The sequence below is a fragment of the Canis aureus genome, chromosome 19 (genome assembly GCF_053574225.1).
Source record: "Canis aureus isolate CA01 chromosome 19, VMU_Caureus_v.1.0, whole genome shotgun sequence".
Taxonomy (NCBI): domain Eukaryota; kingdom Metazoa; phylum Chordata; class Mammalia; order Carnivora; family Canidae; genus Canis; species Canis aureus.
The window spans coordinates 25,501,266-25,522,988 of record NC_135629.1 but is presented as its reverse complement, the minus strand read 5'-3'; the positions used below and the strand labels follow the sequence as shown (position 1 = coordinate 25,522,988).

The window sequence follows — 21,723 nt, the reverse complement described above, 5'->3', positions numbered from 1 at the left end:
TGTTCAATTATCATTGTGCCTGCTTTTACCACAAATATGAATGACTTGCAGGTTCTTTTCCCTTTTATTCATGAAAATAATCAAATGTGTTGTGATTTAAAAAACCTAGAGATAAAAATATTCAGAAGATGTAATAGAAGATCTTGTTTACAGCAGCAAAAACAAAGATAAAAGGGGATAAACAAAAAATATGCAAGACTTACATAAAGAAACCTTTCAAATGCTATCAAAGAATATGAAAAAAGACTTGAACTGATGGAAAGATGGATTATGTCCTAGATCAAGAAGACTCAATATCATAAAGATATTAATTCTTCCTATGTTAACTTAAAATTGAATGTTATAATACCAATAAAATACTGACAGTCTTCATTATTTTTTAAACTGGACAAACTGAATATAAAATTCACATGGCAAAATAAACAAGAATATCTCCAAATCAAAAACTCTAAAAAAGAAAAATTGAGGTGAAACTAACCATACCAGATAGTAAATCATACCCTAAGTTTCAATAATTTAAGTAATATGAAGATGCAGAAATAGACCCAAATACATGCTAAATGATAAAGAAATCAATGTAGGTTAGTGGAAAAAATGCAAATTCATCAATAAGTTAGTCAAAAAATCCAGTTGTATTGTGACAATTGGATGGCTATCTAGAAAGAAACTTTTATCTATACCTCACGCTGATCTACAGAGTACATTCCAAATGGATCAAAAGTGTAAATGTAAACCATGAAATCATAAAAGCACTAGAGCAATCTGTAAACAAAGTCCTTTGTGATCTTGGAAGATCAGAAGTTATAGAAGAAAAAGTGTGATTATATCAAAATTTTGTTTAGAAATGAAAGTAACATAAGCTAAGCCAAAACATGTGAATTAATTGATACTATATTTGCAATAACATTTAAAATAATAAAAGTATTAGAAACATTTAAGAATTTCCTCTGTGGGAACCAGTTAATCGTGTTTGATTCACATAATGGAATACTATGGGGAGATAAAAAGAAAAATGGTGTTCTCTATGTATTGATATCAAAAGAACACCAAGATGTATTATGAAGTGAAAAAAGCAAAGTATAGACCACTGTTTTAGTATGCATCTTGTATATAAAAAGGGGGAGACTGAAGATATATATTATTTGCTTGTATAGCGATGAAGAAACTTTGGAGGTATATATGAGAAACCAATAATAGTGCTGATCTTAAGGTTGAGAAATGGAGAGGAGACAATCACAGGTGATTGAGGTGAGGGTAGTATTTTCTTTTGAATCCCTTTTATTTATTTATTTTAATTTTTATTATTTTTAATATTTTATTTATTCATTAGAGACACACACAGGGAGAGGCAGAGACCCAGGCAGAGGGAGAAGCAGGTTCCCTGTGGAGGACTCAATGTGGGACTCCACCCCAGGACCCAGGATCATGAACTGAGCCAAAGGCATACATTCAACCACCTAGGTGCCCCCCCCTTTTAAAAAAGATTTTATGTATTTATTCATGAGAGACAGAGAGAGAGAGAGAGAGAGGCAGAGACACAGGCAGAGGGAGAAGCAGACTCCATGCAGGGGGCCCGATGCGGGACTCGATCCCAGGACCGCAGGATCATGCCCTGGGCCAAAGGCTGGCTCTAAACCACTGAGCCATCCAGGTGTCCCTAGGTGCCCCTTTTGAATCCCTTTTAATACCATTTTATTTTGTATTCTTGATTTAAAATTTTAAATAATAAAAAAGTCTGATAATATCTCTCTTTTTCCAGGCAACTCTAATTCATTTTATTAATTATCATAGGGAATATTGCTAACCACAGAATTCCTTCAAAGGAATGCTTAGTTTGACAAAGGTAAAGTCCTTCTGAGTTTTGGCTCTAATGGCTGTCATACCACTTCTGAATAATTGGTTACACTCTTGAAACTCACTGAATCCATCCACTGAATCCACCTGTAAAATGAAACTTGAGGGATCTGGTGAGCCATGCAGTGAGCTCTGGGGCCAGGAATTACATAAGTCAATCCATGACAAGGATAAAGAGCTGGTCAGTATAAATTACATACTACTCAAAGTTGGCCAGGCTCTGCATTCTGAATTTATTTCTCTCCTTGTCTGGTCTCAGTGAATCTATCTTGACCTCTTGCTTCTCCAGAGCCCTGGGAATTCTGACATGGTACAAAGGAGGGAAATAGGAAATTAAGTGGGGGCCAGAGGTCAGGGGAGGGCAGTTGCCATTCTTCCCTGTTATGTAAATAAATGGTACTTTTTGGTTAATGGGATACGCTGGAGAAACTGCCTTATAGCTCCATTTAAAACCATTTTAATATTGTGCTTAGGTGTCTTTCTTTAAAAAGTAAAATTCTTGGAAAAGAGGCCTGGATCCTTTCAAATAATGGCAAGGTGTGACTCTGAAGACCATTTGTGTGCGTATGGAGAGAAGTGGGCAGGCTTAGAATAAATAAAATTCCATTCCAATTAAAAAGGGATTCTTGGAAGCACCTCAAGCAAGCTAGAATTACTGTCATGCCTGTTGATGTTTTAATCTCTCCTATTCTATTGGCTGAAAGGCCTAGGAAGGAGCAGAGAAATAAGGCAAGTAATCTGAGAAAGCAAATGCTAGTGGATTTTTTTTTTTCTTTATAAATTTTAAGTGGAAAGAGGCTGGCTGAAGCTGAGGTGGGATTATGGTATAAATGGTCTGAGAAGAACAAAGACTCTGGTGGTTTTGATAACTGACCATGGTGGATAAGATTTTAATTCCTTAAAGAAGCCCTAAAAAAATGAAGAAATCAGATTGCAAGGAACACACTCAGGCTCTGAAGGGAAACTCAAGGTTAAATAAAGTGAAAGCAACATTGCTGAAGATGAGTTAGAAAATATCCATTCTTACCTGGTGTCTTTCCGTTTTTTCTCCAAATTGTGCATCTTGTTTGAAGCGAGTATTTCTTCATGTTTCTGCTTTCTTGTTTAATAGAGAATTCTATTTCAGGCAAAGCCTGAGTAGAAAATGTAGCAAAATCCGGTGACTGACTTATTCATGCCTGTGGGAAGCTAGCCATTCAGATCTCAAAGCTAAGACAGCGCTCTGAATAGGATGACACTTCAGTCAAACAATGGGCATGGATCAGGAGACATTTAGAGGCCACTGACATGCTAGCGTGAACATGCAAGCCTACAAAATAACCTTGGCAAATACCAGAGAGTGTAAAAATACCTTATTGCGGCGTCTGTGTCTTAGAGCATCATGCTGAAATGGACTGTTTTTGAGTAGTTGCAGTTTTCAAAATGAGAATGAGATCTTAGGACTTTAGAGCCTAAGTAATAAGAAAAGCAGCAAAAAAAACTTAGGAATGACAATTAAAGTACATTTCATGCTTAACTGTGCAACTTCAAAGCCAGTAATTTTAATCTCTGTATTAACACCACAATTTTCAATAGGTTGAAATGACAGTGGAATTCATTTTTCAAATGTCACCTTTTACAGAATCTGGGTCCATAAAACAAACAAAATATGGGGATTTTAGTAGTTTTAACCAATTTCATAAGTGCCCGTTTTTATTTATTTATTTATTTATTTATTTATTTATTTATTTATTTATGATAGTCAGAGAGAGAGAGAGGCAGAGACATAGGCAGCGGGAGAAACAGGCTCCATGTACTGGGAGCCCGACGTGGGATTCGATCCCAGGTCTCCAGGATCACGCCCTGGGCCAAAGGCAGGCGCCAAACCGCTGCGCCATCCAGGGATCCCCATAAGTTCCCATTTTTAACAGTTTTTTATTTACTTCTAAAACCAGAGAAAATGACCAGGCTGTTTTGACAAACAGGATCATTTGAATGCCAGGGTTGTGATCTCAAGTAGTTATGACAGAGCCATTTTTATCATCTTTAACACTCTACGGATTTTTGTTTTTTTGTTTGTTTATTTGCAAGATAGAGGGAAAATCCTCTCTTACTAAATCAGAGCAAAGGAAATTAACACTTTTCTAAACTACTCCCTTTGCATTCTCAGCGTAGTGGGCAATTGAGTCTGAAATACAACAGAGGATGCCAAATGCTTTCCTGCATTTACTCAGTAACATTATCTAACTATTGCTCACACGATTAAGTAGATTAAATGCTCAAATTTCAGAGAAGTTGATAAAAATAATAATTTTTTGGAACAAATTGTTTAAAAACTTATAATGTGATGTTTGGTTTGTTTGTTTGTTTATTTATTTACTTAAAAAATCTTTTGTATAATGCTTGTCTCTATCAGGGGCACAGGTGGCTCAGTCCACTAAGCTGTCTGCCCTTGGCTGAGTCATGATCCCAGGGTCCTGGGAATTAACTTCCCTCCCCCACTGCCCTGTCAGGGTTCCCTGCTCAGTAGGGAGTCTACATCCCCCTCTCCCTCTGCCTCCCTCTCCACTTATGCTCTCCCTCTCTCAAATGAATAAATAAAATCTTTAAAAAAATAAAGTTTCAAAATAGTAAAATGGATTTCATTTTGTGTGTTAAGATTTGATTTCAGTGCTCATATTGTCTGCTGTTAGAAAGATGTTACTATTGCAACCTGCATAGCCTAATGAATAGTATTCATATTGTAAAAATTATTGGCAAGACACAAAAACTGATGCAAAATGTATAATCTAATGTGATGGACATGCACAGCCCCAAATAATTAATAAAAAAGACATGTATACAAAGCCACATAAAAAATTTAAGATTAATGTTGCATTTACAAGAAGTTCAACTATATGCAAGAACTGTCAAAGTAAACATTATTTTGAAATTTTTACCTATATGATTTCATCAGAGTACAAGATCAGACATTGTTCTGTAATGTGTTAAAATATGGTATTAGACACTTTTGAACAAGTGGGTTTGCGGGTCTGTTACAGTTTAAAAACATCTAAAATGTATGAAGTAAGGTTTGACTTCAACAAGTATGCAACGTAGGAAGCACATTTTGAAATATCTTTTAAGATATCTCAATAGTGGAGTTAGAGTTTTGGGACCTAGGGTTGGAAACAATTAGTACAAGCCTAAAATCCTGAGCTTTCATGTTGGTGTATAAATCCCATAAATCTCTTAATCACTCCTAGGGCAAGCTTTCATCTAATTTTCCCAAGAGAGAGTTATCAAAGCAATTCTCTGAGTTGAATTAGGGCATGTTGGAGCTCTTTGGAGGATAGACTTCTTATAGTTCTCATAAATCAATATGTATCCCAGGCTTGCCTAATATAATAATTGTGTTAAATCCATTTTTTTCAGAATGTTGTGCTATGACATTATCACAAAATGTTACCGCAAAATGGTTGAATTTCTTTTCCAAAAAATATAAAGTTAAGCCTTCTGTAAGTAAATCATAGAGGACATTTTATAAAGCTATCTCATAGTATGTTTTTGTGGCTTGGCCTTTAATGTTACCTCTTGTCTATATCAATTAAAGGTATTTTACTTAAGATGTCATGAACTGCAATAATTATTGATGATACAATGCCCTAACTTTTCTCAGCAGGATGGCAATCCAGTCAGAAGCATAGAAAATGCTGATGTGTCTCCTTCCCATACCCAACGTGACTTAAAGAGGAAAATACTGGAGTACATAGTTACAGCCCTATTACAACTTTTACTTTGTATGTCAATTAGCATGAAATGGAACTCACTAAAAAAATGTATTGTCTTCATATTTCAGTGTATTCTCCTTCCTGGTGTTCTATTTCAGAAAAGTGATAAACTCTGGTTCCCATCTCCTAGTCAAACATAAGCAATGCAAAAGCAGTCACTTTCTTCTAAAGCATCCACACTGATGATCAAGCCATTTTTCAGTCTTGACTTTTAGTCACATTTTCTTCATTATGATAATTTATCAAGCAATCTGTGAAAACTAGTATCATAGCTCTTGCATTCTGCTAACTAGATGTGTGAGCTGTATGTACACTTTCCCATCTTCTTCATGTCTTGTCCTTACGTTGATCCGTGAAGTACTAAGGAAAATAAATCTTGAAAAAAAAAAAAACAAACCTATTGTGGTAAGAACACCTCGCATGAGATCTACCCCTTAACAAATTTTTAAGGGATCAATACATTATTGTTGAGTATAGGTACAATGTTGTATTCTTTATACCACTGTATTTTAGGAGCCATGCAAGGTTCCTTTTTTTTTTTAACATTTATGTATTTATTTATTACAATTTTTAAAGTTTAAATTCAATTAACCAACATATAGTACATCATTAGTTTCAGATGTAGTATTGAATAATTTATCAGTTGCATATAACATCTAATACAACACCTAGTGCTCATGACATCATGCAAGGTTCCTGACTGGGTATAGTGGATAGTACCATAAGAAGACAAAAAGAAGTTCAGGAAGGTAGGCTCACTGGTAAGGAGCAGGGAATATATATTACTATATTACAGAGTTGAATCCAGCTAAAGGACTAAAGGATTCTCTGGACAACCGGATTCAGCAGTCAAGTTTAGCCTTCTTGCTCAGATGTATTTTAGCTGGACAGAAAATTCTTATACAGTATCTATTAAATAAATCCGTCTACTGCCCAGATATGGGAAAACGTTGTGTTAGCAGATTCTCAGTACTGTAGGAACTCCATTTTTCACCAAGGCATAACAAAGAGCTTTCTGCTAGAAAGCTAATCCTTGTTTACTGCTGACCTAGTGAGGGACTGGAAGAAGGTCTGTTAATTCGAATGAGAAAAAGCTGCATAATTATTTATTCTTGTTTTTAGAATGTACTTACACACACACACACACACACACACACACACACACACATATATATATATTTGAATTTGTCCTTCATTCTAGAAATGTCCATTACTTTACAAAAATAGTAAAACCACACTAAACTCAATAGTAATTCGACTATGATTATCTGACTCAAAAGACAACAAATTTATGCTTCTCACTCTTTCTTTGCTGATCAGTTCTTCCAGTGTTAGTGTAGCATCCCAGTGACTGAAGCAAAGTCACAGCCTTGAAAGAATTGATTTATGTCCTTGCATCTACTAGCCCCCACCTTCCTGGTCACGTAGGGAAAATGAAGTACTCTGCCATATATATTTCAACTTTCAGAAAAAAGAATTATTCACATACATTGGAAAGCTCTTAAATAAGTAGAGCAGATGGTACTGTCAAAAACATTTTGAAGGGATAACTTAGCATGATTCAACAGATAATCTCCAAAGGTAAGGTATCTAGGCTGTGCCTCATTTATCCCATCTTTCACAGGTAACATGGGGGTCTAATAATTTTATCCATTCTTGCTTCCTCATTTGGCTTCACATAACATATAATTTTTTTCCCGGTGGATCAAAGACCTAAGTATGAAAAGCAAAACTTCTAAATTTTTTTTTTAGGAGTTAGAAGAATATTTTTTGATGTTGATTCATAAGGAACAAGATTATGCAAAAAGATTGACAGATTTGACTACATGAAAATGACAACTTGTAAATAAAAAACAACCGTAAACTAAGTTAAAAGACAATAACACATGGAAAGATATTTGCAAGATTTTAACAGAAATAGTGTCACTATCCAGAACCTATACATAATTCCTACCAAACAGTAAGAAGACAACATAATAGAAAGAGGCAAGATACATATGGATAGATAGATCTCTGATGCAAAAACCCAATAAACATGTTAAAAGATGCTCAACTTCACTAGGAATTTGGAGGATGCAAATTAAAACTACAATGATAGGGGGATCCCTGGGTGGCTCAGTGGTTTAGCGCCTGCCTTTGGCCCAGGGTGCGACCCTGAAATCTCAGGATCACGTCCCGCGTCGGGCTCCCTGCATGGAGCCTGCTTCTCTCTCTGCCTGTGTCTCTGCCTCTCTCTCTCTCTCTCTCTGTCTATTGTGAATAAATAAATAAAATCTTAAAAAAAAAAAAACTACAATGACATTTCATGCTCTAAAATTTAATAGTTGATTCATACCAGATATTAGCCAGTATAAGGTAAAAGAGGAAAACTTTCCTGAACTCTTGGCAGAAGTGGAAATTAATACAACCACTTGGAAAAGTAAAGTTGGTAATAATTATTAAAGTTGAAGATAAGCATTCCTATTTTCAGGTATCTACCTTAACCCTTGTGCATGAACATATGGAACACATGCAAACCATCATTACAGCAATGAGAACAACCAGGGGAATGGACACATAAGTGGTAGAAATCTACATGGCAGCTAAAATGAATGAATTTGTCTCATATGTATCAAAACATAATGTTGGGTGAAAATAAAGTCTCATTTAATGAAATTATTAAAATAAGCAGAAAAGTACACAGATTAATATGCTATATATTCAGGTGTCTATGACCCAGAATGTATAGATGTTAACTTTTGCTATGTCTGCTTTAGCAATTATTTTTAAAGAAATAAAATATTACAGACAAGTTTGAAACACCTTTTTTACTTCCTCTGGACCTCGCCCTTTCTGTGTTTCTCTCTCTAGAGGCAGCCTCTTTCCTGAGGATGGTTTGTATCTTATCTGTCCATATCTGTATATATTTGTACATAAACGATATTAAATATTTTATATAGATGGCATATTTTAGTAACTTCATAACTGACAAAATGGTAGCTATTCATCTTAAAGATAAACTAATAATGAGTTCAAAGACACAAATTCACCAACTTTCAAAACTTACCTCCCAAAATAACTATTGATAAAAGAAAATATCTTAAAAATTAAATAACTGACTTTTAAAATAATAAAAATGGAATATTATAGTAGGACTTATGGAATGTGGTCAATATGTTCCTTAGGCAAAAATTGGATGCATTTACCTTAAGAATTAATTCAGAACAACTATTTTAAAACCTGAGGCAAGTAGCTGGAGGGAATGATAAAGATGACTGTAGAAAAAAATTGTTTAAAGATTTTATTTATTTATGCATTAGACACACACAGAGAGAGAGAGAGAGAGAGAGAGAGAGAGAGAGTCAGAGACACAGGCAGAGGGGGAAGCAGGCTCCATGCAGGGAGCCGGATGTGGGACTCGATCCAGGTCTTCAGGATCGCACCCTGGGCTGAAGGCAGTGCTAAACCGCTGAGCCACTAGGGCTGCCCAAAATGAGCATTTAAAAAAAAAAAATCTAAGAACAAAAGAATAAAACCTAGTAAGTGAAATTTTGAAGAAAAAAGATGTAACCATAGAGAAAACAGAATTAAAAATGAACAGAGAATACTATAGAAACTCTCCTATTAGGTTTAAATGGGCATTTTAATGAAATTTAATGCTCATTACCTATTTAAATATCTCTTTAAAACTAATATTCAAACTAATTATCTTTCGTAAATCAACAAGTTTCTATCTCAAATCTGTATCTAATGTCATACGTAAGGATGAAATGCTAGAGGCATTTGTGTTAAATTAGAAATGAAACCAGAATTCTATATTTATCATTGTTCTTGAAATTCTAGAAGAGAAAAAAAAATCCAGAAAAACGTTGTATATGTGGGGTAAAATAGAATAAATTATTATTTGCAGGTGATGTATTTTTTAATTTTTATTTTTTTAAAGATTGATTTATTTATTTATTTATTTATTTATTTATTTATTTAACAGAGCAAGAGAGTACAAGCAGGGGAAGCAGCAGAGGGAGAGGGAGAAGCAGGCTCCCCACTGGACAGGAAGCCCAATGCAGGGCTCGTTCCCAGGGCCCTGGGATCATTACTGGAGCTGAAGGCAGATGCTTAACTGACTGAGCCACCCAGGCGCCCCTGCAGTTGATGTATTTTTATTAAAACAACAACAATAACCCAACAGGATCAATTGAAAGTCTCTTAAAGTTGATAACAGTATAATAGCAATTGGAGATACATATATCTCCAATTATATACATCCAATCTTTCTATAAAATACGTATATGTTATATTTACACAAAAAGTATATTTTTACATATATTATATACCTATACATATGTATATATGTATATAATATGAATCTTAGTATATTTTCAACACATCAGTCAAAAAATATAATTGAAAAAGAAAAAGAATATTATACACACACACATCTACACACATCTCTCTCTCTCATTAAGAACAAGAACACTACCTTGGGATAAATGGCAATATTAATAAAATGTATGGGAAAAATACCCTACTGGTTAAAAGAATCAACTTGTATACACTAAGAAAAAGCAGATATCACATGTTTTTAAAAAGGAGGAATAAATATCGGAAGGGAAATTTTTATTCATGAATTAAAATATTAATACATTCAGTTTTTTCATTTGACAAAATGATTCTAAAATTGATCTTGAAGATTAAATGGGTGAGCCTACAGCCCGGTGCCTAAGGCATGGTAAATACTCCAGCTATTGGCTTTCTTAACATGGCAACCGGCAATATTAAAGTTACTGATCTAGTCTCAGCCAACCTGGACCTGGCTAGAAACAACTGAAGGCACATTCTCTCCAGTCAGACTTGCTCTTGAGAGGAAAACTGAAAAAGGGGTTGTGTCTCATATCCATCAGCAGTAGACCAGAATTTTCACCTGTGGTCATGCCATTCAGAGAATACTCTTTAGCATTGAAAATGAACTAAATGCAGCCATATTCATTAAAGATAAACCTCAAAAGACATAATGGTAGGAAAAAAAGTAACTCCCAGAGGAATCTAAGCAGTATCCTTCCATTTAGATAAAGCTCAAAACAGAAATGCTAAACAACATAGTGTTTAGAGATACACAAATAGAAAGGAAACTTTTAAAGAAGAGGAATGATTATCACAAAAGCCAGAAGAGTGGTTATCTCTGGGAGCAGACTGGGTCTGTATTAACAGTCACATACAGAGGCCTTCTAAGACATTGGCATGTTCACCATCTTGAGTGATCTGTAAATATGTATTTTCTATATTCTTTTGTATGCATGATATACTTTAAATTGGGGGGGAAATGGAGAAATGGTATGAAAAATAAGAATTAGAACATCCTTCTTTCTCTGTATAATATCTGCATCTTAATTTTCCTAACCAAAGCATCACAATTAATTACACCTTTACCTATCTCTTTTATAGAGATATCAGTTGGTCCCTTTCTATCTTTTGCCACAGTTATTTTTTTTTTTTTAAAGATTTCATTTATTCATTCATGAGAGACAGAGAGAGAGGCAGAGGCAAGGCAGAGGGAGGAGAAGCAGGCTCAAGGCAGGGAGCCTGATGCGGGAATTGATCCTGGGACTCCAGGATCACGCCCTAGGCCAAAGGCAGGCGCTAAATGGTTGAGCCACCCAGGGACCCCCATTGCCACAGTTTTTTTTTTTTTTTAATTAAAAAATACTATTTATAAATTCACAGGGAGTTGCAAAGATAACACAGAAAGGTTCAGGTATCCTTACCTGTGTTTCCTCAATGGTTATGGCTTAGAGTTAGAGTACACTTTCGAATCAGTAATGAGACAATATGTGTAGAGGTCTCCCATTTTATTATAGGTATAGATTTGTTTTTGGCTTTTACAAATAAAACTGCTACGAACAATCGTATATAGGTGTTTGGGTGTATGTACGTTTTAATTTGCTTGGGACAAATACTCAGGAGCATAATGCTGGATAATGTGGCAAATATATGATTTTTTTTTTAAGACATGGCCAAATAATTTTCCAGAGAGGCTGTACCATTTACATGTATACTAGCAATGTATGGGAGATCCATTTTCTATGGGTCTTCACCAGTCTTGTCACTATTCTATCAAATTTTCCCATAGGTCCACAGTAAGAGCTCACTGCAGTATTAATTTACATTTCTGTAATGGCTTGTTTTGCTATTTTCCTATTGCTGCTATAACAAATAATCACAAACTTAGTGCCTTAAAAGAACAAATTCATTATCTTATGACTCAGGAGGGAGGTCAGAAATCTAAAATGGGTCTGTAGGGCTATGTTACTTCTGGAGGTGCTAGAGGAGAATCTGTTTCCCTCCTCTTTTCAACCTCTAGAGACTGCCTATAATTTCTTGTCTTGGGTCCTTTCTTGTCTTTGAATCTTATTATGGCATCTCTCTTCTCCTTTTTTTTTTTTTTAAGATTTTATTTATTTATTCATGAGAGAGAAAGAGAGAGAGAGAGAGAGAGAGATTGAGAGGCAGAGACACAGGCAGAGGGAGAAGCAGGCTCCATGCAGGGAGCCTGATGTGGGACTTGATCCTGGGTCTCCAGGATCACGCCCTGGGCCAAAGGCAGGCACTAAACCACTGAGCCACCCAGGGATCCCCGCATCTCTCTTCTCTTATCTAGGCTCCTCCTTCCCTTGTGATTACATCAGGCCCACCTGCATAATGCAGAGCCACCATATCTCAAGATCTTTGATAACTTAATCACAACTGCAATGTTCCTTTTGAATATAAGATAACATATTCCTCGGTTCTGGACATCAAGATGATGGGCATTTCTGTCTACCAGAGCTCATAATGTTGAGCACCTTCTCATGTGTTCATTTGCCACCCATATATCCTCCTTAGGGCTCTCTTTTGTCATCTTCTACAAAGATTGTTTGGGTTTTGTTTTGTTTTGCTGTTGAGTTACGAGAGTACTTGGTATATTTTAGATCTTGTCAGATTTGAATATGGTCCTTGTCAGATATCTTTGAGTCTGTACCTTGTCTTTTCATCTTCTTAACAGAGTCTTTTACAGAGCAAAGGATTTACAATTGCTTTGATGGAGCCCAATTTATCGATTATTTTTTCTTTAGGAATCATGCTCTTGGTATCAAGTCTAAAAAGTCTTTGCCTACCCCTAGATCATGAAGATTTTCTCTTATATGAAAAAATCTCTTATAGTTTTAGATTTTATGTTTCAGTCCATGATCTGTTTTGACTTACTTTTTTATAGAAGGTGTAAGATTTAAATCATAGTTCTTTTGCTAACACTTTGTTTCTTTGCTGAAACTTTCCATTATTTCATCTGTTTCAAGTGTGTTTGTAATTACTTAGAAATGTTTTCATGACGGCCACTTTAAAATTCTTGTCGATAATTCTAACATCTGTGTCATCTTGGTGTTGGCATATGCTGATTGTCTTTTTTTATTCAAGTTGAGATTTGGTCTTTTGTATAACCAGTGGTTTTTGATTAAAGTCATATTGCCATTCCCTAGGTTTGAGTTCTTTAGCCTGTCTGCCTTTTTCTCTCTACCTTTCAGACTCTTCTTCTGTCTGTTTTATATATTATGTCCACGGGTTGTAGATGTGCTTAGCAGGAGAAACAGAGACAGTTATGTCTATCTTTAAGAAGTGGAAGTCTCCACAAATTACTTTTAATGGCATTTTGGTTATTGAACATCAGTGCACTGGGGTTTATAATTTTGAAATTTACCTCCAAAATCATAGGATATAGATGTATTTTGTATTGAAGGAGTTTTTAAAATTAATTAATTAATTTAAAAAAGATTTTATTTATATGAGAGTGAGCAAGAGAGAAAGAGAGAGCACAAGCAGGAGGAGAGGCAGAAGGAGAGGGAGAAGCAGATCCTCCTGCAGAGCAGGGAGCCCGATGCCAGGCTCAGTCCCAGGACCTGGGGACCATGACCTGAGCTGAAAGCAGATACTCAACCGACTGAGCCACTCAGGCACCTCTGGATTGAAGGGGTTTTAGATATTAATAATTAATGCAACTTCCAATATCTTCCTAGATAGTCCTAAGAATTTTCAAAGTCAGTTGATTCAGAAAAAGTTAAGTATTCTAGCATTTTATGTGAATCTCACCCATATAATACCCTAACCCATATATCTTTAACCAGAGTTGTCATGTTTGGTTGTATAGATTGTGTACTGCACAACTCCATGGTGTAGGGTGCATTCACAATGTTTTCTATTGTAAATAGGATACAGGAAAGGAAAAATTATCATAGTACCTGGCTTCTAGTCCACCATCACCTTTTACGGTCTTCAATAATCTTAAGTATTCTTATTTGGTTTACTAGAGCAGAATGACTTGTTCAGAGTTATCCAGCAATCCTCAGGTGCAAAGTTAATTGGATTCTAAATCTCCAATCCTCTCTCTTCCTTCCATACATAAACACATTGCTTAAAAAGGACCACTGGGAGCCCTAGACTTTTTAAAGGCTGCAGTGATAGAGACAAAAGGAAGTAGAGGGAGGGGATTCACAGCTGACAGCAAGGTGATATTTCCATTAGGATTTTCTTCCATTTCAAGTTCCAATTGGAGGCCTACATACGTCTGGCTTGGGTAAGGAGCAAGTAGTTCCCAGCCTCATTTTTAGACTCTCACTATATTCTCATGGGTTGGAGGTTCCATAAGGGAAGTGATAACACTTTACTCCCACCCTGCCTGAGAGGGGGGTCAGAAGAGTTGCCATTGAGGGGAAAGAAATGCTGTGAAAGCCAGCAGTGCAAGAGAAGGCTAAATGTTTTTCTCTTCTCTCCTGTTCAAGTGGTACATAAGTAGGAATATAATCCTTTCATTTTTATCTGTGTGTGTGTGTGGGGGGGCAATGACATATGGAGTAAAGCATGCGGATAGCATTTATATTTTAAAGCAGGAAGCATAAGCATCTGTACAAAGGACTTTGCATTTTTACCTTAAAAATACAAAAGTACCTGAAGAAGGAGAAATATGTGAGTAAATGTGGTATCTTGATTTTTTTTTTTTTTACTAATATTACTGACAACTACAAACAACACTAAACTAAAAGATCAATTAAATGGAAGTGCCAATGTGTTCTAAATAACTGAATTTATAATGTAAAATATCGATTTTTCAGGGATATCTCTAAACATTCTTGGAAGAATCAAGTATTTCTTGGCAGTTAAAAAACATTCATTTAAAAGGAATATGACAAATTAATTACAAATTAGTTTTAATTACTAGCACCTAGAGACCCCAAACTTATAAACAGTACCTATTTATAAATAACTAAAATCAAAGAGACTATTTTAATTTTAATTTGTTTAATTTTTAAAAATATTTAATTTATTTATTCATGAGACACAGAGAGAGAGGCACAGACACAGGCAGAGGGAGAAGCAGGCTCCATGCAGGGAGCCTGACGTGGGACTTGATCCCAGGTCTCCAGGATCAGGCCCTGGGCTGAAGGCAGCTCTAAACCGCTGAGCCACCAGGGCTACCCCAAAGAGACTATTTTTAAAGTAGTTTTTGTAAATCATATCTTTCTGGCACTAGCTTAAAATAATGAAATTTTACTTTATCTCAAACTCAAATTCTGATAATGTAGAAGTCAGTTTCTCTGGGTCTCAGGACTATAAAATGGATGCTTGCCTGCTTTAGCCATTTAATAAGATAACTGTGAATGTAAAATCATGTAGGAATTTGGAAAGTATTTTAAAGAAATGTGTAAGTGATTGTCAATTTATGCTATTGACTTAAATATTCTTAAGATTAAGGCCAAAAACGAACATGAACTAGAAAGCATTACACAATCTGGACCCCCTTGTCTACCCTGCCAACATCAACCCCATGGCTCACTCTCTCCGACATGGCACCACTCTATGGCTGGAGCATGTGGGGACCACCTACATGCTAACTCTTTCCTCCCCCAGAACAGAAATGGTTGTAGGCAAATAATATGAACAATTCTAGGAATTGGCCTCAGAGATATCCTGCACTGAGAATGATTTCAAGAAACAGAAAGAAGAAGGTCATATGTTAATGACATTGCAATGACAAAGTCCAGTGACACTTGGCCTTTATTGCTTCCCTTTAACTAATTGCTGTTGCAGCTATTGCTGGAGGGGGTGTTTATCCTCTTAGGTAGAATTCTCCTTAACTGTTGCGTAACAAGGATTCTTTAAGGGCCCTTTTAGACTTAAAGAAAGCAAGGCCAATGCCATGGGCAATGGGACAGATGAAACCAAATTTTATCAACTGGAAAAACATATGGCTCCTTTAATATTGATAGTTTTATAGACTTTACATTTTAAAGTATGGAACTCTGCTAATTTTCTTGGTGGGCGATGTGAAGATCATTCTAACTCTTTCCCTTCTGAATTAGCTTGCTGGGGATGCCATAATAAATACCACAGACTGTGTGGCTTAAAGGACAGAAATTAATTTTTTTCACAATTCTGGAGGCTAGAAGTCCAAGATCAAGATATTGGTTGGTTAGTTTCTTCTGAACCTCTCTCCTTGCCTGGCAGATGGTCTTTCCTCATGTCTTCATGTGACATTTCCTCATGTGTGTCTATTCCTATCTTGTCATCATTAAGGACCCTAGTCATATTGGATTAGGACCTACCTTAATGACTTCTTTTCATTTAACTGCCTCTTTAAAGGCCCTGCCTCCAAATATTATCTGAGGTATTAGGAGTTTGGATTTTAACATATGAATTTTGGGGCAACACAATTCAGTCTAATAACACCTCTCAAAGCTATTTCTGATAGGTCAGTTAGGCCATTTCAATGAACCATTCATAGTAACTTCTCAAGCATTAGTACCTTGATGGATATGGTTTCTATTCCTTGGACTTGACTACTGGCAAAATTCTCTTGGTCAGCTTTTAATTCTGTATGACAACAGTATGGTAATTCTGTATTTCAAAATACAGATCTCAAGATCATGTAGATTAGTATAAATTTTCTAAAACCTATACACATTCAGTAGTGTATCGTGTTTTTGTTATAATGGCTTTATAGAGATATAATCCATGTGCCAAAAAATTTCACATTTAAAGTGTAGAATTCAGTGACTTTTAATATATCCACAAAGCTGTGCAACCTAATTCCAGAAAGTTTTCATCCCCTGACCCTGCAAAAAAAAAAAAAAAAAACCTCACGTTTGTTAGCAATCTCTTCCCTCTTCCTCTTCCTCTAGCCTTTTGTAACTATTAACCTATTTTTCTGTCTTTATAGAGTTGTCTATTTCACAGAAATGGAATCATACAATACGTATGTGACTGTTTTCTTTCACTTAGCATAATGTTTTCAAGGTTCATGCATTTTGTAGCCTGTAACAGTATGTCATTCCTTTTTGTTGCCAAATAATATTCTATTGTATGGATATATGACATTTTGTTTGGATGTATCATATTTTGTTTATTCATTTACCAGGTGGAGGACATTTGTATTGTTTTCACTTTTCGCCTATTATGAATAATGCTGCTGTGAATATTCATGAACAAGTTTTTGTGTGGACATATGTTTTTAGTTATCTTGGGCATAAACTGAAGAGTAGAATTACGAGGTCATATGGTAACTATGTTTACATTTTGAGGAACTGCCAAATTGTTTTTCAAAGTGACTACAGCATTTTACATTTCCACCAGTAAGGAATAAGGGTTCTAAAACCTCCACATTCTTGCCAACACTTGTTATAGCCCATCCTTTTTATTTTAGACATTGTGGTGGGTTTGAGAGCATGCACTATATGATTTCCATTCTTTTAAATTTGTTAAGGTGTGTTTTATGGCTCAGAATGTGATCTATCATAGTGAATTTTCAAAGTGAGCTTGAGAAAAATGTACAATCTGCTGTTAGTGGATGAATTTGTCTATAGATGTCCATTATAGCAAATTGATTGATGGTGCTGTTGAAGTCAACTATGCCTTTATGGATTTTCTATCTGCTGGATCTGTCCATTTCTGATACAGGGGTGCTGAATTCTTCCAGTAACGAGTGGATTTCTCGATTTCTTCTTGAAGTTGTATCAGTTTTTACCTGAGAATTTAGGCATATACCTATTAAGGATTATTTTTTAATATTTTATTTATTTATTCATGAGACACACACACACAGAGAGAGAGAGAGGGAGAGAGAGAGGCAGAGACATAGGCAGAGGGAGAAGCAGACTCCATGCAGGGAGCCTGATGCAGGACTCGATCCCGGGACTCCAGGATCATGCCCTGAGCCGAAGGCAGATGCTCAACTGCTGAGCCACCCAGGTGACCCCTTATTAAGGATCATAATGTCTTCCTGGATAATTGACCACTTTATCATTATGCAATGCCCATCTCTATCCCTGATAACTTTCTTAACTTTGAAGTCTTCTCTGTCTGAAATTAACAGAGCTACTTCAGCTTTCTTTTGACCTGAGTTAGCATGGCATATGATTATACTTTTACTTTTAATCCATATGTGTCTTTATATTTCAAGTAGGTAACTTGAAGATACATTATAGTTTGTCTTATTTTTTGACCCACTCTGATAATCTCTTTTTCAATTGGTATATTTAGACCACCGACACTAAAATGATTACTGATATAACTGGTCTAATATCTACCATATTTGTTACTGTTTTCTGCCCTGTTCTTTGTTTCCAATTTTGTCTTCCTTTCTTTTTCTGCCTTTTGTAATTTTAATTAGAGATTTTGTATGTTCGTTTTTCTCCCTTTTCTTAGCATATCGATTCTACTTGCATTTTTTAGCTTCTTTTTTTAGTAGGTGTTCTAGAGTTGCAATATACATTTGCAACTAATCTAAGTCTACATTCAAATAACACTCTACCACTTCATGAGTAGTCCCAAGTTAATATCTATTTCTTTGTGTCCTCTTCAATCTCTTTCATAAGAGTTCTACAGTTTTCAGGGTATAGATCTTTCACTTTAGTTAGATTTATTCATAAGTATCTAATTGTTTATGGTGCAATTGGGATTGATTTCTTTATTTCTTTTTCTGTGGTTTTGTTATTGGTGCATAGAAATGCAATAGATTTCTGCACATTGATTTAATATTCTGTGATTTTGCTGAACTCATGTATCAGTTCTAGCAATTTTTTGGTAAAGCCTTTCAGGTTTTCTACACGGAGTATCATGTCGTCTGCAAATAGTGGAAGTTTGACTTTTTTCCCTGCCAATTTGGATGCCTTTCATTTCTTTTTGTTGTCTGATTGCTGAGGCTAAGAGTTCTAATACTATGTTAATTAGTAATGGTGAGAGTAGACATCCTTGTCTTGTTCCTGACTGTAGGGGAAAGGCTCCTGGTTTTTCCCCACTGAGGATGATATTAGCTGTGGATCTTTCGCATGTGGACTTGATGATGATGTTCCATCTATTCCTACTTTGTTGAGGGTTTTTATCATGGATGGATGCTGTATTTTGTCAAATGTTTTTTTCTGCATCTATTGACAGAATCATAGGTTTCTTATCCTTTCTTTTATTAATATGGTGTATCACATTGATTGATTTGGGAATATTGAGCTACACTTGCAGCCTAGGAATAAATACCACTTGATCATGGTGAATAATTCTTCCGATTTGCTAATATTTTATTGAGAAGTTTTGCATTCATGTTCATCAGGAATATTGGCCTGTAATTCTCCTTTTTCAGTGCGGTCTTTGGTTTTCGAATCAAAGTAATACTGGCTTCGTAGAATGAGTTTGTAAGTTTTCCTTCCATTTCTATGGAAGTTTGAGAAGAATAGGTATTACCTCTTCTTTAAATGTCTAGTAGAATTCTCCTGGGAAGCCATCTGCCCAGTACTTTTATTTGTTGGGAGATTTTTGATGACTGATTCAATTCCTTGTTATGGGTCTGTTCAAATGTTCTATTTCTTCCTGTTTCAGTTTCGGTAGTTTGTAAGTTTCTAGAAAGCTGCCCATTTCTTTCAGGTTGCCCAGTTGTTGGCATATAATTTTTCCTGCTTTTCTCTTATCATTGTTTGTATTTCTGTGGTGTTGGTTGTGTTCTCTCCTCTTTTATTTGTGATTTTATCTATTTGGGTCCTTTCTTTTTTCTTTTTGGTAAGTCTGGTTAGAAATTTACCAATTTTATTAATTCTTTTGAAGAACTAGCTCTTAGTTTCATTAATCCACTCTACTGTGTTTTTGTTCTTTATCATTTATAATCTTTATTATTTCCCTGCTTCTGCTGGCTTTAGGCTTTATTTGCTATTCCTTTTCCAGCTTCTTTAGGTGTAAGGTTAGGCTGTATATTTGAAACTTCTTTTCTTGAGGTAGTCCTGTACTTTTAGGATTGCTTTGGCCATATCACAAATGTTTTGGGCTGTGGTGCTTTCATTTTCATTTGCTTCCATGTATTTTTTTAATATCCTTCTTTAATTTCCTTGTTAACCCATTCATTCTTTAGTAGGATGTTCTGTAACCTCCATTTATTTGAGGTCTTTCCATTTTTTTTCTTGTGGTTGGCTGTTTTATAGCATTGTGATCTGAAAATATGCACAGTATGATCTTGATCTTTTTCTCCTTGTTGAGGGCTGATTTGTGACCCAGTTTGTGATTTATTCTGGAGAATGTTCATCGTGTACTCAAGAAGAATGTGTATTCTGCTGCTTTAGAATGAAATGTTCTGAGTATATCTGTTAAGTCCATCTGGTCCAGTGTGTCACTGAAAGCCCTTGTTTCCTTGTTAATTTTCTGCTTAGATGAGCTCTCCATTGCTGTGAATGGCGTGGTAAAGTCCCCTACTATTACCATATTATCACCAAATGAGTTTCTTTATGTTTGTTATTAATTGATTTATATAGTTGGGTGCTCACAAGTTGGGGGCACAAATATTTACAATTGTTAGATCTTCTTGATGGATAGACCCCTTAATTATGATATAATACCCTTCTTCATCTCCTGTTATAGTCATTGTTTTAAAATCTAGTTTGTCTGATATAAGTACGGCTACTCTGGCTTTCTTTTGACATCCATTAGCATGATAGATGTTTCTCCATCCTCTCACTTTCAATCTACAAGTGTCTTTGGATCTAAAATGTGTCTCTTATAAGCAGTATATAGATGGATATTGTGTTTCTTAATCCATTCTGATACTCTATATCTTTTGATTGGACCATATAATCAATGTACATTCAGAGCGATTATTGAGCGATAGGAATTTAGTGCTACTGTGTTACCTATAAAGTTGGTGTTTCTGGTGATGTTCTTTGGCCCTTTCTAGTTTTTGTTGCTTGTGATCTCTTTTTTTCTCCACTCAAAGAGGGGAAAATTTTTTTTGCAGGGCTGGTTTAGTGGTCGTAAACCCCTCTAGTTTTTGTCCAGAAACTCTTTATTTCTCCTTCTATTCTGAATGATAGCCTTGCTGGATAAAGAATTCTTGGCTGTTTATTTTCCCCACTCAGCACATTGAATATTTTCTTCCATTCCTTTATGGCCTGCTAAGTCACTGTGGCTAGATACACTGTGAACCTGATCTGTCTTCCCTTGTAGGTAAAGGACCTTTTCTCTTTTGCTGCTTTCAGGATTCTTTCCTTGTCTGTGTATTTTGAGAACTTGACTATAATATGCTTTGGTGATGGCTGGCTTTTGTTGAATTTAATGGGAGTTCTCTGTGCTTCTTGTATTTTGATGTCTGTGTCCTCCAGATTAGGGAAGATTTTAGTTATGATGTGTTTGAAAAAACTTTCTGCCCCTTTATTTCTCTCTTCATCCCCTGGAACTCCTATAATGTGAATGTTAGTACATTCTACTAAGTCACTGAGTTCTCTAAGCCTACCTTCGTGGTCCATTACCTTTCTTTCCCCATTCTCTTTGCCTTCATTATTTTCTATGATTTTATTTTCTATATCACTGATTTGCTCTTCTGCTTTGCCATCTCGTATTTATGGCCTCCATTTGTGTTTGCATCTCAGTTATAGCATTTTTAATTTTGGCCTGACTAGATTTTAATTCTTTTATCTTTTTATCTTCTATGCTTTTCTCAAGCCCAGCTAGCATCCTTATAATGTTTTAAATTCTAGTTCAGACATCTTACTTATATATATATTGATTAAACTCCTGGCTGTGAGTTCTACCTTGAGTTCTTTCTTTTGGAGTGAATTCCTGCATCCTGTCATTTTGTCCAGAAAAGAAA

The 21,723-nt window shown here is 35.6% G+C and overlaps 1 protein-coding gene and 1 long non-coding RNA gene across 2 annotated transcripts in view; one reads left to right on the top strand and one right to left on the bottom strand.

The window, feature by feature from the left end:
- Nucleotides 1-3,301, bottom strand: part of LOC144289770 (uncharacterized) — a 101,135-nt gene extending 97,834 nt beyond the window's left edge. The window contains exon 1 of the long non-coding RNA XR_013357687.1: nucleotides 2,882-3,301. This is a non-coding gene — a long non-coding RNA (uncharacterized LOC144289770). The remainder of the gene's footprint in view (nucleotides 1-2,881) is intronic.
- KBTBD8 (kelch repeat and BTB domain containing 8) overlaps nucleotides 1-21,723 on the top strand; it is a 113,887-nt gene that overhangs the window by 40,223 nt on the left and 51,941 nt on the right. The window lies entirely within an intron of this gene.